The sequence below is a fragment of the Corvus brachyrhynchos genome, unplaced genomic scaffold (genome assembly GCF_000691975.1).
Source record: "Corvus brachyrhynchos isolate BGI_N302 unplaced genomic scaffold, ASM69197v1 scaffold103, whole genome shotgun sequence".
Classification (NCBI taxonomy): domain Eukaryota; kingdom Metazoa; phylum Chordata; class Aves; order Passeriformes; family Corvidae; genus Corvus; species Corvus brachyrhynchos.
The window spans coordinates 551135-565555 of record NW_008237436.1 but is presented as its reverse complement, the minus strand read 5'-3'; the positions used below and the strand labels follow the sequence as shown (position 1 = coordinate 565555).

Here is a 14421-nt window from a genome sequence, read left to right as displayed (position 1 = left end):
AGGCCACACCTCAAGCCTGTGTCCAGTTATGGGCTCCTCCCTACAAGGACACTGAGGTGCTGGAGCGTGTCCAGAAAAGGACAACAGAGGTGGGGAAGGGTCTGGAGCACAAGTCTGATGAGGAGCAGCTGAGGGAGCTGGGGGGGTGGTGTTTAGCCTGGAGAAAAGGCTCAGTGAGGACCTTATCACTCTCTACAACCACCTGAAAGGAGAGTGTATTGACATGGGGGCTGGTCCCTCCTCCCAAGTAATTTGTGATAGGACAGGAAGAAATTGCCTCAAGTTGTACCAGGGGAAGTTTAAATTGCATATTAGGAAAAATTTCTTCACCTAAAGGGTTGTAGGGCATTGGAACAGGTTATTCAGTTAAGTAGTGGAACCACAGTCCCTGAAAGCGTTAAAAAAAGTTGTGGATGTGGCACTTGGGGATATGGTTTAGTAGTGAACACAGTGGTGCTGGGTTAACAGATGGACTGGATGATCCTAGAATTCTTTTCCTACCTAACCGCATCTATGAATTTAAGTGCAGCATTAGAAAGGTCATAAATAGCTGTCAAGGGCCTTTATATCCATATCTGAGAAGATTTAAATACCATTAAAGTGAGCAGTGAAACCAAATTTGTACCACCTTCTACCAGTAATCCATTGAAGAAGGCCTTGGTGTGAAAGGTGCAGGTTTTGCTTAACTATCATCCCTATCAAAATAATTTAATTCTAGCTGGCACTGATTTTTACATCTGCTGTTCATAGAGGTTTAGAGAGATCACATATTGCCTGGAGAAGGGAAGCCCTCCATTTACTACTTGCCTGCCAACAAATTGACCAAGAGGATATAGCCTACAAGCATGCATTTGGGTATTTGGCAGTGTTTAAAGCCCACTGTCATTTACCAAGGGCGAATTGAATCAGTGTGTAATTTGGAAGAAGCAGTTTCTCTCCTGAAGAGATGAGCGGACACTGACCCACGGTACTGATTCATAGTTCAGTTTATTCAGTTATACACTTGATAGAATTGGGATGATAATTTGTACATTTTGCTGTCCACATGATAATTATTTCTTTTTGCAGTGATTTAAACTGTTTTCTATCAGTCCAGCTTACTAGCAGCTCAGATGAAGCATAGGTTATAAAGCCTCAATTGCTAAGGTTGGATCTGGACAAATAGTGCAATAAATTTTGCTGATGTCGATTTGGAAAGCTTAGGTGCACGATTTTGGTTTCTACTCTCTTGGTACAAGGTTGCCAAAATTACTGAAGCCCTACCAGTGTAAAACAGAAGCACAATTTTCTCCTCCTGTTTTTCATTTGGTAGACATACGCACTAGCAGGAACTCAAAGTCCCTTTTCTTCTAAAGACGTCATGGGCAAAATGTTAGGCTATAGTATTACCTGGTATTATAAAGCCCTCTGAAGCAGGCAGAGTCCAGTGAGTTCTCAGCAAGATGGGAACAGTGGCTCATTCACGTCACAGCTATATGCTATTTTTGGCATGCAATTGACTTTTCCTTATTAGAAAAATAAAAATAATTCAAATAGAAAGTTCTTCTAGCTTGGTGTATATACCAATTTGGCTGCTCTCAGCCGTATTGATTTCCTTTCACCTGCAAAAACTTACTTTTTTTAAAGTCTGCAGAATTTTGTTTGAGGCTGGTTCTTTTCAAGCTCCCTTTGTCTCCATGCTTCCTCTCTGAATGTGGAAAAGGGTTGTCCCTTGGGAATGATGATGGATCTGGTTATGTGCCCAGCGGAGAAGGAGTTAAGGTAGACAAACAAAGGGTGGTGAGTGCTCAGACTCAATTTGGCTTTCTGTGAGCAAGGCACATACCCTTGTACAGATTTGGCCCCTCATACAGAGACAGCAAGAGATGCCATGTCTAGGCAGTGTGTCCATACCTCTCTCAGTGTTTCCCTTCTATGTAACTTCTCCTCAACTTGAACTTCTGAAAACAAGCTCTGGAGCTGTCTGGGCCAAGGATTTTCAAAGAACTAAGATAATGTTGATTTTGTGCCTTCCACATTAAGCAGATTAAGCAGAAAATTTTAATTAATAATGTCCAGAAATCTTGTTCTTTTACTGTTCTAATTGATATACTGCATCTGAGCACTACAACAAGGCCTGATTCAGGGCAAATCAGTTCTAATGGCATCACTCCAAGATGGTTTTTGCTTTATCCATACCAATCAATTTTTACACAAAGGTAGCAACTTAATAAATTAATACTTACTGACGTACATCAGCATAATAAATAAGATGTAAGAAAAAATGTGTTGGTCTATTTTTTATAAATTTTACTGAGGGGATGAGATTATACAACTGCACCACATGACTTTTCCTTACTAAGAGAATAAAATCTCTAACATTGGAAAGCATCCCTTGGTCATCTCCTGAAGTATTTCAGATTTTCTCCAGTGTCTTCTTGTTATTTAAAAGGAATGTAATTCACATCCATAGTGGTCATGGGTTATTTTCTGGACTAGATCTCTGTCATGATGGCAGGCATATATTATACAGTAAAATCATGCAGGGCCAAGGGTAGTTTCCAGTTTATTCTGAATGAATGGAATAATAAATGAAAGGTGGAAAGCTCTTTATTTCAGCATGTGTTTATGGACCCAGCTGGAGATCAGCTCCCTTCCAGCCTAACACAGAAAACGGAATTGAATTTTGTCAAAATTATCCAGTTTTTTAAAATATATATATTGAACCTAATCTGCTTTCTGTAAGTTTCATTGGGTTTAACCAGAACTAAACAGGAGCAACTTACCTGCAGCTGACCCTGAGCTGGAACTCACCCAGAGTAGGTACCGCTTCAATTTAGCAGCTTATAGAGGAGGTTAGCAAGCTCTGATACCACCTGAGCACTGCAGAAACCACATCTCTTGTGAGATTTGGATTGATCCAGGTCTTTGTTGTGGCTAATCCAGAATATAAGTATTGCTCTACTGTCATGCTCAGCCTAAAGATGATGACTTCATGAAAAGAGGGATTCATCTCAGAACAGGACACTTGATTCAAGCTAGTTGTCTTCTCCATTTACAGTGATAGACAGAGGGATACCCAGAGGAAGATTCACAGAGAGCCCAGGTGACTACTTTAGACTAATTTTATGATTATCAGGAGATGGTTGGACAAAAATTTCACAGTTGAAATGTCTGCACGTGTTCAGACACCCTTTGATACTACAACCAACTGCTTCTTTGTTCCATAACTCTCCAGCTGACATCTTCCCTCTTCCTGAGGCACCTCAAAGTAAGAGCTTTGGGAAGTCACCAGTTTCCATGTCATGTGGAAAATTCACATTTTTCAAAAGATGGCTTTTTTTCCTCTGTTTTATCACAAACTGGCAGCACCAGTCTGAACAAAACCAATTGGAAAATAGGCACTGGAAAGTCATCATGAGCTAGGAGAAGAAGTGACAGAAGGAGATTTTTTAATTTTTATTTTAATTTAAGTTTCCACGGTTGTATGAAAACAGGATCGTGAGAATCTCTCTTCCCTCTTTCCTTAGTTCTTGTTCCATCTGTAAGTAGTCAGGAAGAGATTACAAAGAAAGAATGGGTTGTTCAAACTTGTTTGTCCATGAAAGTATCTGCTGCAAGAATTTTTTTTCTCCCAAAGATCTAAAATGCTTCTTTTTACCAGTCAGACTGCATGAATGCTGTGAAGTAGTTATACAAAAACAGTTGAAATTTTTAAATGAATCTACTTTAGTTATCTTTGCATCTGGTGTGGTTTTGCTTTCCACAAATATTCATGCAAATAATTTTTTTGGAACTAAGTCTTTTTCAAAATAAATATTAAGCATGAGCAGTCAAATGTATATGCAAAGGAAATTTTACATTGCCTTTCTGCGAGGCTTTAGGAGCAAAAAGTCAGGAGTATTGGCTTTATTCCTGATGTCAAGAAACAGTAAGAATACAGAGTAGCTGAAGTGACACGTCCAAACAGAGAAATCCAGGTCTTATTTCAAGGGTAAATTCCTAGTTCCCCCGAATTCATTAGTGGAATGCCAATACGTTTCACAATGACAAGATTTTATCATAGTTCTAAGGTACTGAGTCCACTTTTTTTAGTCTAAGGGTTAGACAATGCTGACTTAATAAACTCAAAAAAATCCCTTTGTATTTTGGAGACCTTTAAATAGCACAGAGTAGGCAAATAATCTTTTTCCATTACTGTTCCAGGTTAATTTTAGACAATTTTTGGGCTGCGTCACTGCCAGAAAAGGTATTTTGCCAATGCTGGCTGTGCCCTCCCATTCCTTCCCTCACACCTGGCACTCTGGTAGATTTCTTTAGCTTGACTGATGGGCGGAGTCAGCAGATATAAAAGGTTGCGAGCAGTTTAGAGAGAGATTGGCTTCATTGTGATAAGCCCCCCCTGATCTGGTGGCAGCTTGGCTGTACAAAAAGAGGAGTCTGTGGAGGGAAGACATCAGCAACCCTGGCTCTCGGGGGGGGGCAGCACGAAATGGGACTGCCTCTACATTGCTTTTAAGCCACCTACATCCTTGACCCTCATAATAAGCAAGAAGTGTGGGAAGAAACACCTTTAGCTGCTCCTCTGACTTTTTGGACACTTTGCCTCAAAAAGGTGAAAAAGTAGAGATGCCAATTCAGTTTTCGGTAGCAGACAGGGGTTGTTCAGGCAGCAGGCAGCAAAGCAGCACACAAAAGCACGCCAGTTTGCAAAATGAGGGGGTTCAGCCCTGTATCAAAGACAGGGAGGCACATTCTCCTCCTTCCTGGCAACATTTGTTAAACAAACAAATATCAGCAACATTTGTTAAAACAAAGAGGTGGCCCCCTCCACACAATGTGCATTCCCCTTGGGCTGGGCCTCTGCCCCAAGGGGCCCACAAGTTCTAAACCCAGCTGGTGTTCCAGAGGCTCCAGGATGATGCATCTGAGGTGCTGGGTTGCTCTGTTCTTCTTTTCCCACTCCCACAGCACAGCCTGCAAGGCTGCTCCTGCTGCTCCCCTGCTTTCAAGGCAACGAAGGATACACTGCCACTGAAATCACATGGATGTTATTGGATTCACAGCTCTGTTACCTGTCTTGGCATTAGGAAGCAGCCCTGAACTGCCTCTCCCAAACATCAGTTTGGAAGTCAGTGCCTCCACAGAAGCAGGGCAACCACGTCTTTCCACTACCAGTGGAAATCCCTCCAGCATCAGGATGTTAAACCTTTGGCCTTTATCTAATCTTGTCCATCCACCCCTTCCCACCATTCACTACCGATGTCTCCACAGCTGTAGATGTGTTTTGCTGTAGCTGTACTCAGTCATTTCAGGTTCCCACAGGAGTGCTGTTTCTAGACCCTTATAGTTTTCCATTGTGCCTCTGTTGAAATAGAGAACACTGAAAGTCTTTTATGGAGGAGGCTTATAAAATATGAACATCTGTTTGTTATGAAACTTAATGCTGTCAGCTTGTAAGAGCCATCTAGAAAAGTATTTAACTCAAAGTGCCCTTCGTGTGTATTGGAACAAACGGCTTATATGGGTATATTGGAGGAGACACCAGCCTCAGGTAAGCTTTATTTCAAGACAGTGTCATTGGGGACTTAGAAAGGATTCAAAACAGAATGTGAATTCTCCTGAGACTCCTCTCCAAGGTGCACCTAAAATGCCAGGTTTTCTTGGCTCAAGCGACTATCAGACAAGTTTTGTTAGCTGGATATACCTGCATTTCTTTAGTAATGGCTTTTTGAGATGGTTGCACTATGAAGTGAAAATCACTGGCATTTACCAGCTACAGGTGATGGCTGACAAGGTTATGTGTTAATATTCTGTGGCTACAACATGCTGCCTCAGATGAGTTGATTCTGATGGAAAGCTAACAATGTTCTTGTCTTTGAGGTGATACTATTGGACTGCATTTGATGTAGCAGTTGATTTTATACCTTGCTTTTATATTAAACCAGTTTAATAAGCAGCATGAGAACAGGAGAAGAGTAAACAGTGAGCCTTGTTCAAAGCATTCGTCAGCTCATCTATGTATCCAAGAGGGATGAGAGAGCTACTCTTTTATAAAAAATACATCTGTCATATTAATAGAGCATTTGATATATTGCCACATCTGAGTGTCAGAAATTGTCAATACTGGTGACAGTGGGATCTTAGAAATTAGGAATGGAAGATGGTCATTAGATTTACAGCCTGCCCTTCTTGTTGATGTACCGCTAAATGACCTTCTCTGCTGTGTTCTGCAATTGCATTTTAAATGAGTCCAAAGTTATACTCTGTTAGTCAGTAATCAGGGGTGAGGAACTCAGAGCTAGAGGAAGTGTGCAGGTTAAGTGTCAAGTCAAAAGAATTTGTTCCTAGTGGATTTTTTTTTTCCAAGGCTATTTACTGTTTTGCATTACTTCAAACAGAGCCAAGAAGACTCAAATTGACAAAGCTGTGCCTCAAAAATAAAGCGCAAAACAAAACCTGCTGGTGATGTTTTAAAGAAATACTGAAATACAGTTAGACCATATTGCGTCTCTGTACTCCAAAGATTATAACTTTTTCATCGTGATTTGTGTACTTTTCCCCCTTTTGCTTTATAAGCAACAAAGAAAAAGAGGGGAGAGTACAAGAGACAAAATAACTGTATCACACAAACAGAGTTAAAAAAGGGAAGATTTCTTCTACTCTGTTTAGTCAGATTATCTCAGGTGTAACTTGAAACACTAGGAGATCCAAAGAGAAACTGAACAGAGGGTAAATTTAAAAGTTTTGAAGAGATGGTGTAAAATAGTTCAGCTTAAACTTTGACGAACCTTTATTTTTGTGCACACTGCCAGTTTAAACACAGACATATAACAAAGTCATTCAAAGTGTACCACAGCCCATAACACATTGTCTTTCATCCCATCATATGAAATGTCAGCTTAACAAATACTATGCTTTTGTAAAATTTGCCATTTGTCTCACAACCCAAGACAAACCTCTGGTGCCGGGGCCAAGCTCAGTTCACAGTTGCTGGACCACACACAGGCAGGCTCATTTGTGAGATATGAGTGCATATGTATGCAGGACATGCAACATCTCCTCTTGTTGTAATAATGCGCTGATATGACTATCCCTGGGTCTGTTTGGGCTGGCTATTTTTAAGTTTCCAACATGTTATCTTCTATCTATAATTTGTAGCTTTGAGACCCTTAAATCCCTGAACACACTGAAGACATTACTAGGGATAGGTTAATCCTGGAGGGTACCACAGCTAGGAGACTTCTGGAAATGCATTATACCCTCCCTCCCCTCCCAAGCTGAGAGGTTGGGAGGATGGCCAAGAGGCCAGGTTGTGAGGATGTACGATCAGGTCTCAAACTCACAGGCAGCAGAGCTGATTCCAGCTGTGCTCTGCAGACCAGGGCCTCAGGGCATGCAGACGCTCATCTGCCTCATAAATTGTCCAGAAAGGCGCAAAGAAAACAAGTTTTGCACATGGAGACCTCTTTACCAGTCCCCAAAGCCTCTCAGAAATGCACCCCCCGTTAGCAGCCCTGTGCTACGAGCTCCATGGTTTGGCACAAAGTCAACTTTACTCCAGCATGCAACCACATTAAATGTGATTACTTTGCTCGTGCTAACTCTCCTTCTAAATAAGCCAGGCTTCACAAAATGAGAAACCACAAAGATACCTGAAGCAATTAATTTTTTATTGACATGATGCTACTAACTCCAAGTGCCAGATTAAATTAAAACTCACTTCCAGTGATCAGAAGACGCCCAGCCAGCCTACTGCTTGCAAATCTCCACTCACTCATGATGTTTTGAAAATGGGAGTAGACAAAATCCAAGAGATTTCTTACAGCCTTCTGGCTGTATTTAAGGCTAAGGGGAATGGGCCTTCATCACGGTTTCAAACCACAGGATAAGGGTTCTTGTTACCAAGAAAAATTACAGAAGCTTTTAGAAGATCAGGTGAAGGGATTAAATATAGAACAAACCACCTTCCTGCAATTATTCACTATAATATAGCTTACATTTAGTCACAAAAGACTTCATGATGAACATATAGAAAAGGCAATTTCTGAGCAGAAGAGGCAACAAAATGAGTTACTGATTTCTTTGCTTTTTGAATAATCAGTCTTGGTTATTTACAAAACTTTTCCCATGCACATCACTTAAAATACTACTGGGGTCGCATTCTCTTAACAGTGATTATATTTTTTAACTGATTGCATTAGAATGGCTAATTCTCTGCAAGTTGGAAGGAAATTAATCTGTAGTTACTAATATATTGCTTTGCTTATGATTTTCTTCATTTTCTACCAGCAGTACTCAGGGAATTAGGGTTGGCTTCCACTCCTGGACTCATAAACTCAGTTTAGAGAAAGAGGGTGTCTGAATTATGTGCAAATCAGACCAACACAAGAGACAATCAGGGCCAGTTGGGTTTCAGAGGCTTCAGGAGTATTTGCAATATACTCTCTCTTGCTGCAGCTGTGTTTACATGCATCCTAAGGGAGAGCTTGGGCCCAGCTCTAAAAGCGTTTCTATTCCCTTTCCCAGCTTCACAAAGCTCAGCAGGACTCTGCAGGGTGGCTCAGCAGACACCTGCCCATGCCAAGAAACTTAACTGGAGGTTACCTACGGCAAGTCAGTCTTGCTTCTAATTTCGCGGTGTAAACTGGAAGTAATCCAAACAAAGTGAACCCTAGATATACCTACAGTGATAAATGCATTGTTTTCAGAGGGTGATCCTTGCAGGCTCCATAGTGATCCACAACCAGTAGCTGTCTTGGCAGAACCCAAAGAAACAGTTAAAATTCTGCTCGTTGAAATGCTCTCTGGGCAAGGCTCTCCTCCAAGATCAGTGTATGTCACACTCAGCATCGATGTTTTGCCTTTCCTACGTGTGAAGAGCTCTCACAGTTGACAGTATCAAAGAGCAAATATCAAAGCTCAGGGGTGTCCTGCAGATCCAAGAATAGTACTTTGCCTCCCTACAGCAATTTACACAAGGTGCAATGTATACGACACATGGCATGAAAATAAACTTGTCATTTTCATAAGATCCCTCGTGATTTTTCAGACCTCAAGAATGAACACCAAGCAATATGTTTGTGTGACTGGAACACCCTTGTGCATGCAGTCTCCTGCTTTCACACATTTTTGGGCTCATCGGGTATTGGGATCATCGGGTATTGGGCTCACCTTTCCAGTGAATCAGGTATTTGAATATTAAGCATTACAAAAGTGGAGGGGTATAGAAATTTTTCATCTATTCAGGTCTAAGTGTGCTTTCATTTCTCTGATTTTTAATTTTTCCCCCAGGCCCACTTGTTCCTCAGTGTTTTGCACACTGCTGTTCTGAAAACAAACACAAACTAGATAAGATTCTCTCTGTCTATCAAAAATTAAGTCTAATCCAACTGGAAGGAAGAAGAAGGGGGAAAAAAGTAGCATAATTATGCTTGCAGCCATACTTTAGGGCAAACTTCAAAGTAACTCCATGTGGGGTTCCAGGAGGTACTTTGCTACACACATAGAGGCAGAAGCTCTGTGCAGAGCTGCATGCATGAACATTAAAAACAAAAAAGTTAGGCTACTTCAGTAATTTGTCTGTAACTTTGATGTGGATCTAATACTGCTAACGATATGTGTGCCATGCCTTTTGGGAACTGTGTTTTACACAGTAGGCCAATATTCATTGGTATGTCTCCTGGCCCTTGGAAGAGGCACTTCTATGAGAGGCAAGCAAAGCAGAAAAGGAAATACTATGTATTTTTTTCATTTAAGGTCTTAGACATGCTAATGTGTCAGAAATACATCTTCTGAACACCTGTACTCACCTGAGAACCTGCTCCACAAATAAGGCCTCTCACTCTGTAAGAATTCCTTAATAATCAAATTTGAGGTACAAATGGTGTTCATTTCTCACCCAAGTTTTTCCATAATAAGCCTCAGGAGGAAAAAAAAAAAAAAAAGAAAAAAAAAATATTCCTTCCCAGAAAACTCTCTTTCTCCAGGCACTCACATCCCGGTAAACATATTGAACTCAACAGAAATAAAATTAGCCTCACTGGCTCTGCTACCTTACAATCAAAGGACAGTCCCTGTACAGATATTGCTTCTACTGTATCCTCACTGGACAGTAGAACACATACCTAAAGGAGTAGTGAAAGAGAAGACACAAAGTTTAAAGAAAGTGTAAAAGTGAGAGAAAGCATGCAAGAAATGCAGATGCAAGAATAGAGACAGCTATTTCAATAAGCACAACATGAACAGGCTGATGCCCAGCGCAATGACAGGTGTTGGGGAGGGCTAATTTTAGGACTTGAACTTGTTTTGGAGTGGTTTTGCCAGAATAGTAAGCACAAGCTCAGTTACCATCAGCATGATGCCTTTCCCTGGTAGTTTGACTATGCAGAAACAATTGCTGAGGTTTTAGTTCTAGCTGAGATCCTGCTCTAGCCTCTAATTAACTTCACATTTATTGGGCTTGGGAGAGATCTTCCCTGCCATATAATTTGGTGAAGATGAATGGAAGCACAACATAAAATCCTTTTCTAGTGATGTTTCTGCCATGTCAGGATAACACATTTAGTGCCACACCCATTCCTGTCCTCTCTCTTCCTGTGTCCCACTCCAGTGGCAGAGTATATGAAAGTCTCGTCCTAGGATCTGAGACCCGTGGGTTCTCATCTCCCTGAGAAGCTAAGCATGCAGGTGTCTCTTGGGGGAGGACTCCTTGGCAGATAGATGCATTTGTGTCACACCAATAGAGGCAGAAATTGCCTCAATTTCGTATGCACTTAACTACGCCAAACTGACACAGCAGAGAGACCTCATAATGCAGAAATCTGGACACCTTTTGTGTGTTGGAACAAAAATAGACAGAAAAACAATTAAGCAAATGCATTACATTAAACTTGGGGTCTTGATGCTGTGAGAGAGAATATTGGTGAATGCAGTAAAAATACAATTAGGCAAACTGGGATTTTTTGATTGTTGCCGTTGAACAGGTGATTACTTAAAAGACTGAGCAATAAAGATCTCAAAAGCACTTCAAATGTATCTTGACTAACAAAAACTAGCGAAAGACTAATGTATTTATTTGTTGAGCAGAGATATACCCTCTAAAATTGCTAAATCTCTTCTGTGTTGAAGTGACAGTAATCAAACTTCAAAGAAAAGATCAGGCAAGTAAGGAAAAGGGATAGGAATTTTGTGGAGACACACAGTTCAATTTCTTGATTCTTACAGTTTTATTTCCTTTTCTTCTTAAGTTGTTATTAAAGCAAAACCTTCTTCTTCCATGGCCTGTAGTAAGTAGACTCCTCTCTGGACTCTCTTCTTTCCATTAAGTTGTCAATGCATTCAATATACAGGAACAATTTGTTTTTCCTGAGTTTTAGCATTTACTACCTTTTCCTTCCAACAAACACTCATACAATAAGCTGCTGGGATTGGCAGTGAACTTCAGAGAGCAGCATCCATCCCTGCCTTAGGCAGACTAATTTGTAACCTTTGTCCTCTCACCTCCTTCCAAAATTGTGACAAGAAAGTACAATTCTACCTGATGTACAGTATGATATAAACAGTGTAAATAACTAAGTGTGAATAAGGCAACTTAAGTCCCACTTTTCCTTCTGCAAAGATTTTTCAATGCTGGCAACAGATCCACTTGCTGGAAACCCACTAAATTGGCTCTGATTGGTAGGATTTGTACAACACAATATCACTTCTCCATTCGCCCTCCTGACTGGTTCTGTGAAGAGTTACCAAAATCATAGAATCATAGAAAGGTTGGTGTCAGAGGGGACCTTAAAGATGATCTAGTTCATCTAGTTCCAACCCCTCAGCCATGGAACCTTCCACCTGACTGGATTACCCACAACCACATCCAGCCTAGTCTTGAACTCTTCCAGGGATGGGGAGTCCATGATCTCTCTGGGCAACTTTTTCCAGTGCCTCACCACCCTCACAGTAAAGAATTTCTTCCTAATATCTGACCTCAACCCTCCCTCCTTCAGCTTAAGTCCATTCCCCCTTGTCCTATCTCTACACGCCCTTGTGAAAAGTCCTTCTCTAGCTCTCTTGCAGGACCTCTTTAGGTACTGGAAGGCTGCTCTAAGGTCTCCCTTCTCTTCTCCAGGATGAACAGCTCCAGCTCGCTCAGCCTGTCTTCACAGGAGAGGTGTTCCAGCGCTGTGATCCATTCAGTGGCTCTCCTCTGGACTTGATCCAACAGGCCCACGTCCTTCTTATGCTGGGGTCCCCAGAGCTGTACACAGACTCCAGGTGGGGTCTCACAAGGGCAGGGTAGATGGGCAGAATCCCCTTCCTTGACCTGCTGCCTTTTGATGCAGCCCAGGATGCAGTGTATTTTCTGGGCTACAAACACACACTGACAGGTCATATGGAACTTCTCCACCACAAACATCCCCAAGACTTTCTTCCCAGAGCTGGTCTTGATCCCTTCTCTGCCAACCTGTATTCGTGCTCAGGATTACCCTGACCCAGGTGCAGGCCCTTGTACTGGGCTTTGTTTAATTTCATGAGGTTTGCACTATCCCATCTTTCAAGCCTGTCAAGACCCCTCTGGATGGCCTCCCTTCCCTCCAGCATGTTAACCACACCACACAGCTTGGCAAACTTGCTCAGGGTGCACTCAATCCCACTCTCCATGTTACTCACAAAGATACTAAAACTTGACAATCCCAATACCCCTGGGGAGCACCACCTGCCACACCTCTCCACTTGAACACTGAGCCATTGACTGCAACTCCTTCAGTGCAACCATCCAGACAATTCCTTATCCATCGAGTGGTCCATCTGTCATATCCATGTCTCTCCAGTTTAGAGGCAAAATGCTGTGGTCTAGAAAGAAAAAGAAGGAAGAGAATGGAAAAGCAGCCCCATACTCCATCAGGAATTATTCTAGATCTTTGCAAGTGTAGTGGAAATGTGGGGATGTTGAAATATCAAGCAGAGGTACACAAATGGTTGGTGCCCAACTATTGGTACAAAAAGGAAAACTGGGAGGAAGAGGCAGAGTGGTGATCAATCGTGATCAACTAGTGTCAGCAACAAGTACCAGTTTTCCTCTGCTGAGATTTACGTGTTTTGCCGTGAAGGTAGGATGCACAGACATGATTAAAAAGAGCTGGATAAGACCTCCAGCACTTGAGACATATCATCCAGCATGCCATACAAAGCGGCATGACTCAGACCAATGATACCATTTAATCACCAAGTCCCATTAAATGATATTGATAACAATTTTGAGAACTGTGTCCTCACAACATAATTTCCTTTCCTTTCCCAGCAGCAGATTTTCACCTGTAACTTACTGATATTTTCCCATTCTTCTCCTTCTCAAGTTCCATTTCCCAAACTTTCTGCTTTCTGCTTATGCACTTACTTTCCAGCAGGTTTCATTTGGGGAAACAATGCCTGCACCATTCCTCTCAGAGAACAAATAATACAATATACTTCTGCATATTATATGAAGCCAAATTGCATTTTTGTTTCCTTATACATCCAAGGGAACTCGTTAAAGAATGATAGAAAGATCTCATTCTCCAATCAAATAAGCTAGATCAAGTTTAGCACAGACCAGTAACTGAACTGCCGCATTCTGGCTCTGCTGCTCGTGCAGACAATAAGGACATTTCCAATAAAACAAACATAAACAGTTAACACAGAGTTGTGAACTCTAATAGGCTTCAGCTTATTGCCTTTGCAGGAGCACACTGTACCAGTGAAGTACAGAAATTAGGCATTCAGGCAAATGATCCGGGGGTTGGTGACAGAGTGCGATCTTTCAGACCTTTGAAGCTATTTAGCTGTCCTCAAAACACACACACAACAACTCTGATAATTACACTCACTGCAAAACCTAGGCATGGTGCACTGGAAGCCTTTTAGGGGCTCTTCATAACTGCCTGCCTTTGCCAGAATAAGGCCAATTTACTCCTATTTCAGTGGGCTTGGGCAGAGTGAGAAAAGAGAGACCGGGTGGTCAACATTATTGAAAAGATTCATGATTAGTCACATTCACTTGAAGGCAAGTTACTTGCCAGACACTACACCACTCATTAAAAGACCTTCAAGCTGGCAGCCCTCCAGCAGCTGTGAAACAGCTCCAGAGCTGGCAGGCCCAAGAAGACCCCTGAATCCCCATGCTGTCCCGCACACTGGAGTGCAAAAGGCCAGGTCAGTCATGCTTGGGTGTGATCGGCACCCCAGGAGTTTAGTGAGTAAGACTCATGTTCTACAGTGAGGAAAAATAAAGAAAATATTGCATAGCCCAATTTTTGCTAATGCCAAGGGAATGCCTTTTGAGGCTAGTCTGACATTGTTGCCTTTGCATGACCCCCATTTCTTGGTAAATCTCATGCTTGGGTGGACAGAAGATTCTTTCAGTGATATGGGAATTTGGAGAGTTTCCTAACCTGACTCAGCTCTGATTGCATT

General features: G+C 41.7%; 1 long non-coding RNA gene across 1 annotated transcript in view; it reads right to left on the bottom strand.

Moving 5' to 3' along the window:
• Window positions 1-11970: 11970 nt before the first annotated feature.
• Window positions 11971-14421, bottom strand: part of LOC108445983 — a 23805-nt gene continuing 21354 nt past the window's right edge. Inside the window, exon 4 of the long non-coding RNA XR_001861079.1 lies at window positions 11971-12822. This is a non-coding gene — a long non-coding RNA (uncharacterized LOC108445983). The remainder of the gene's footprint in view (window positions 12823-14421) is intronic.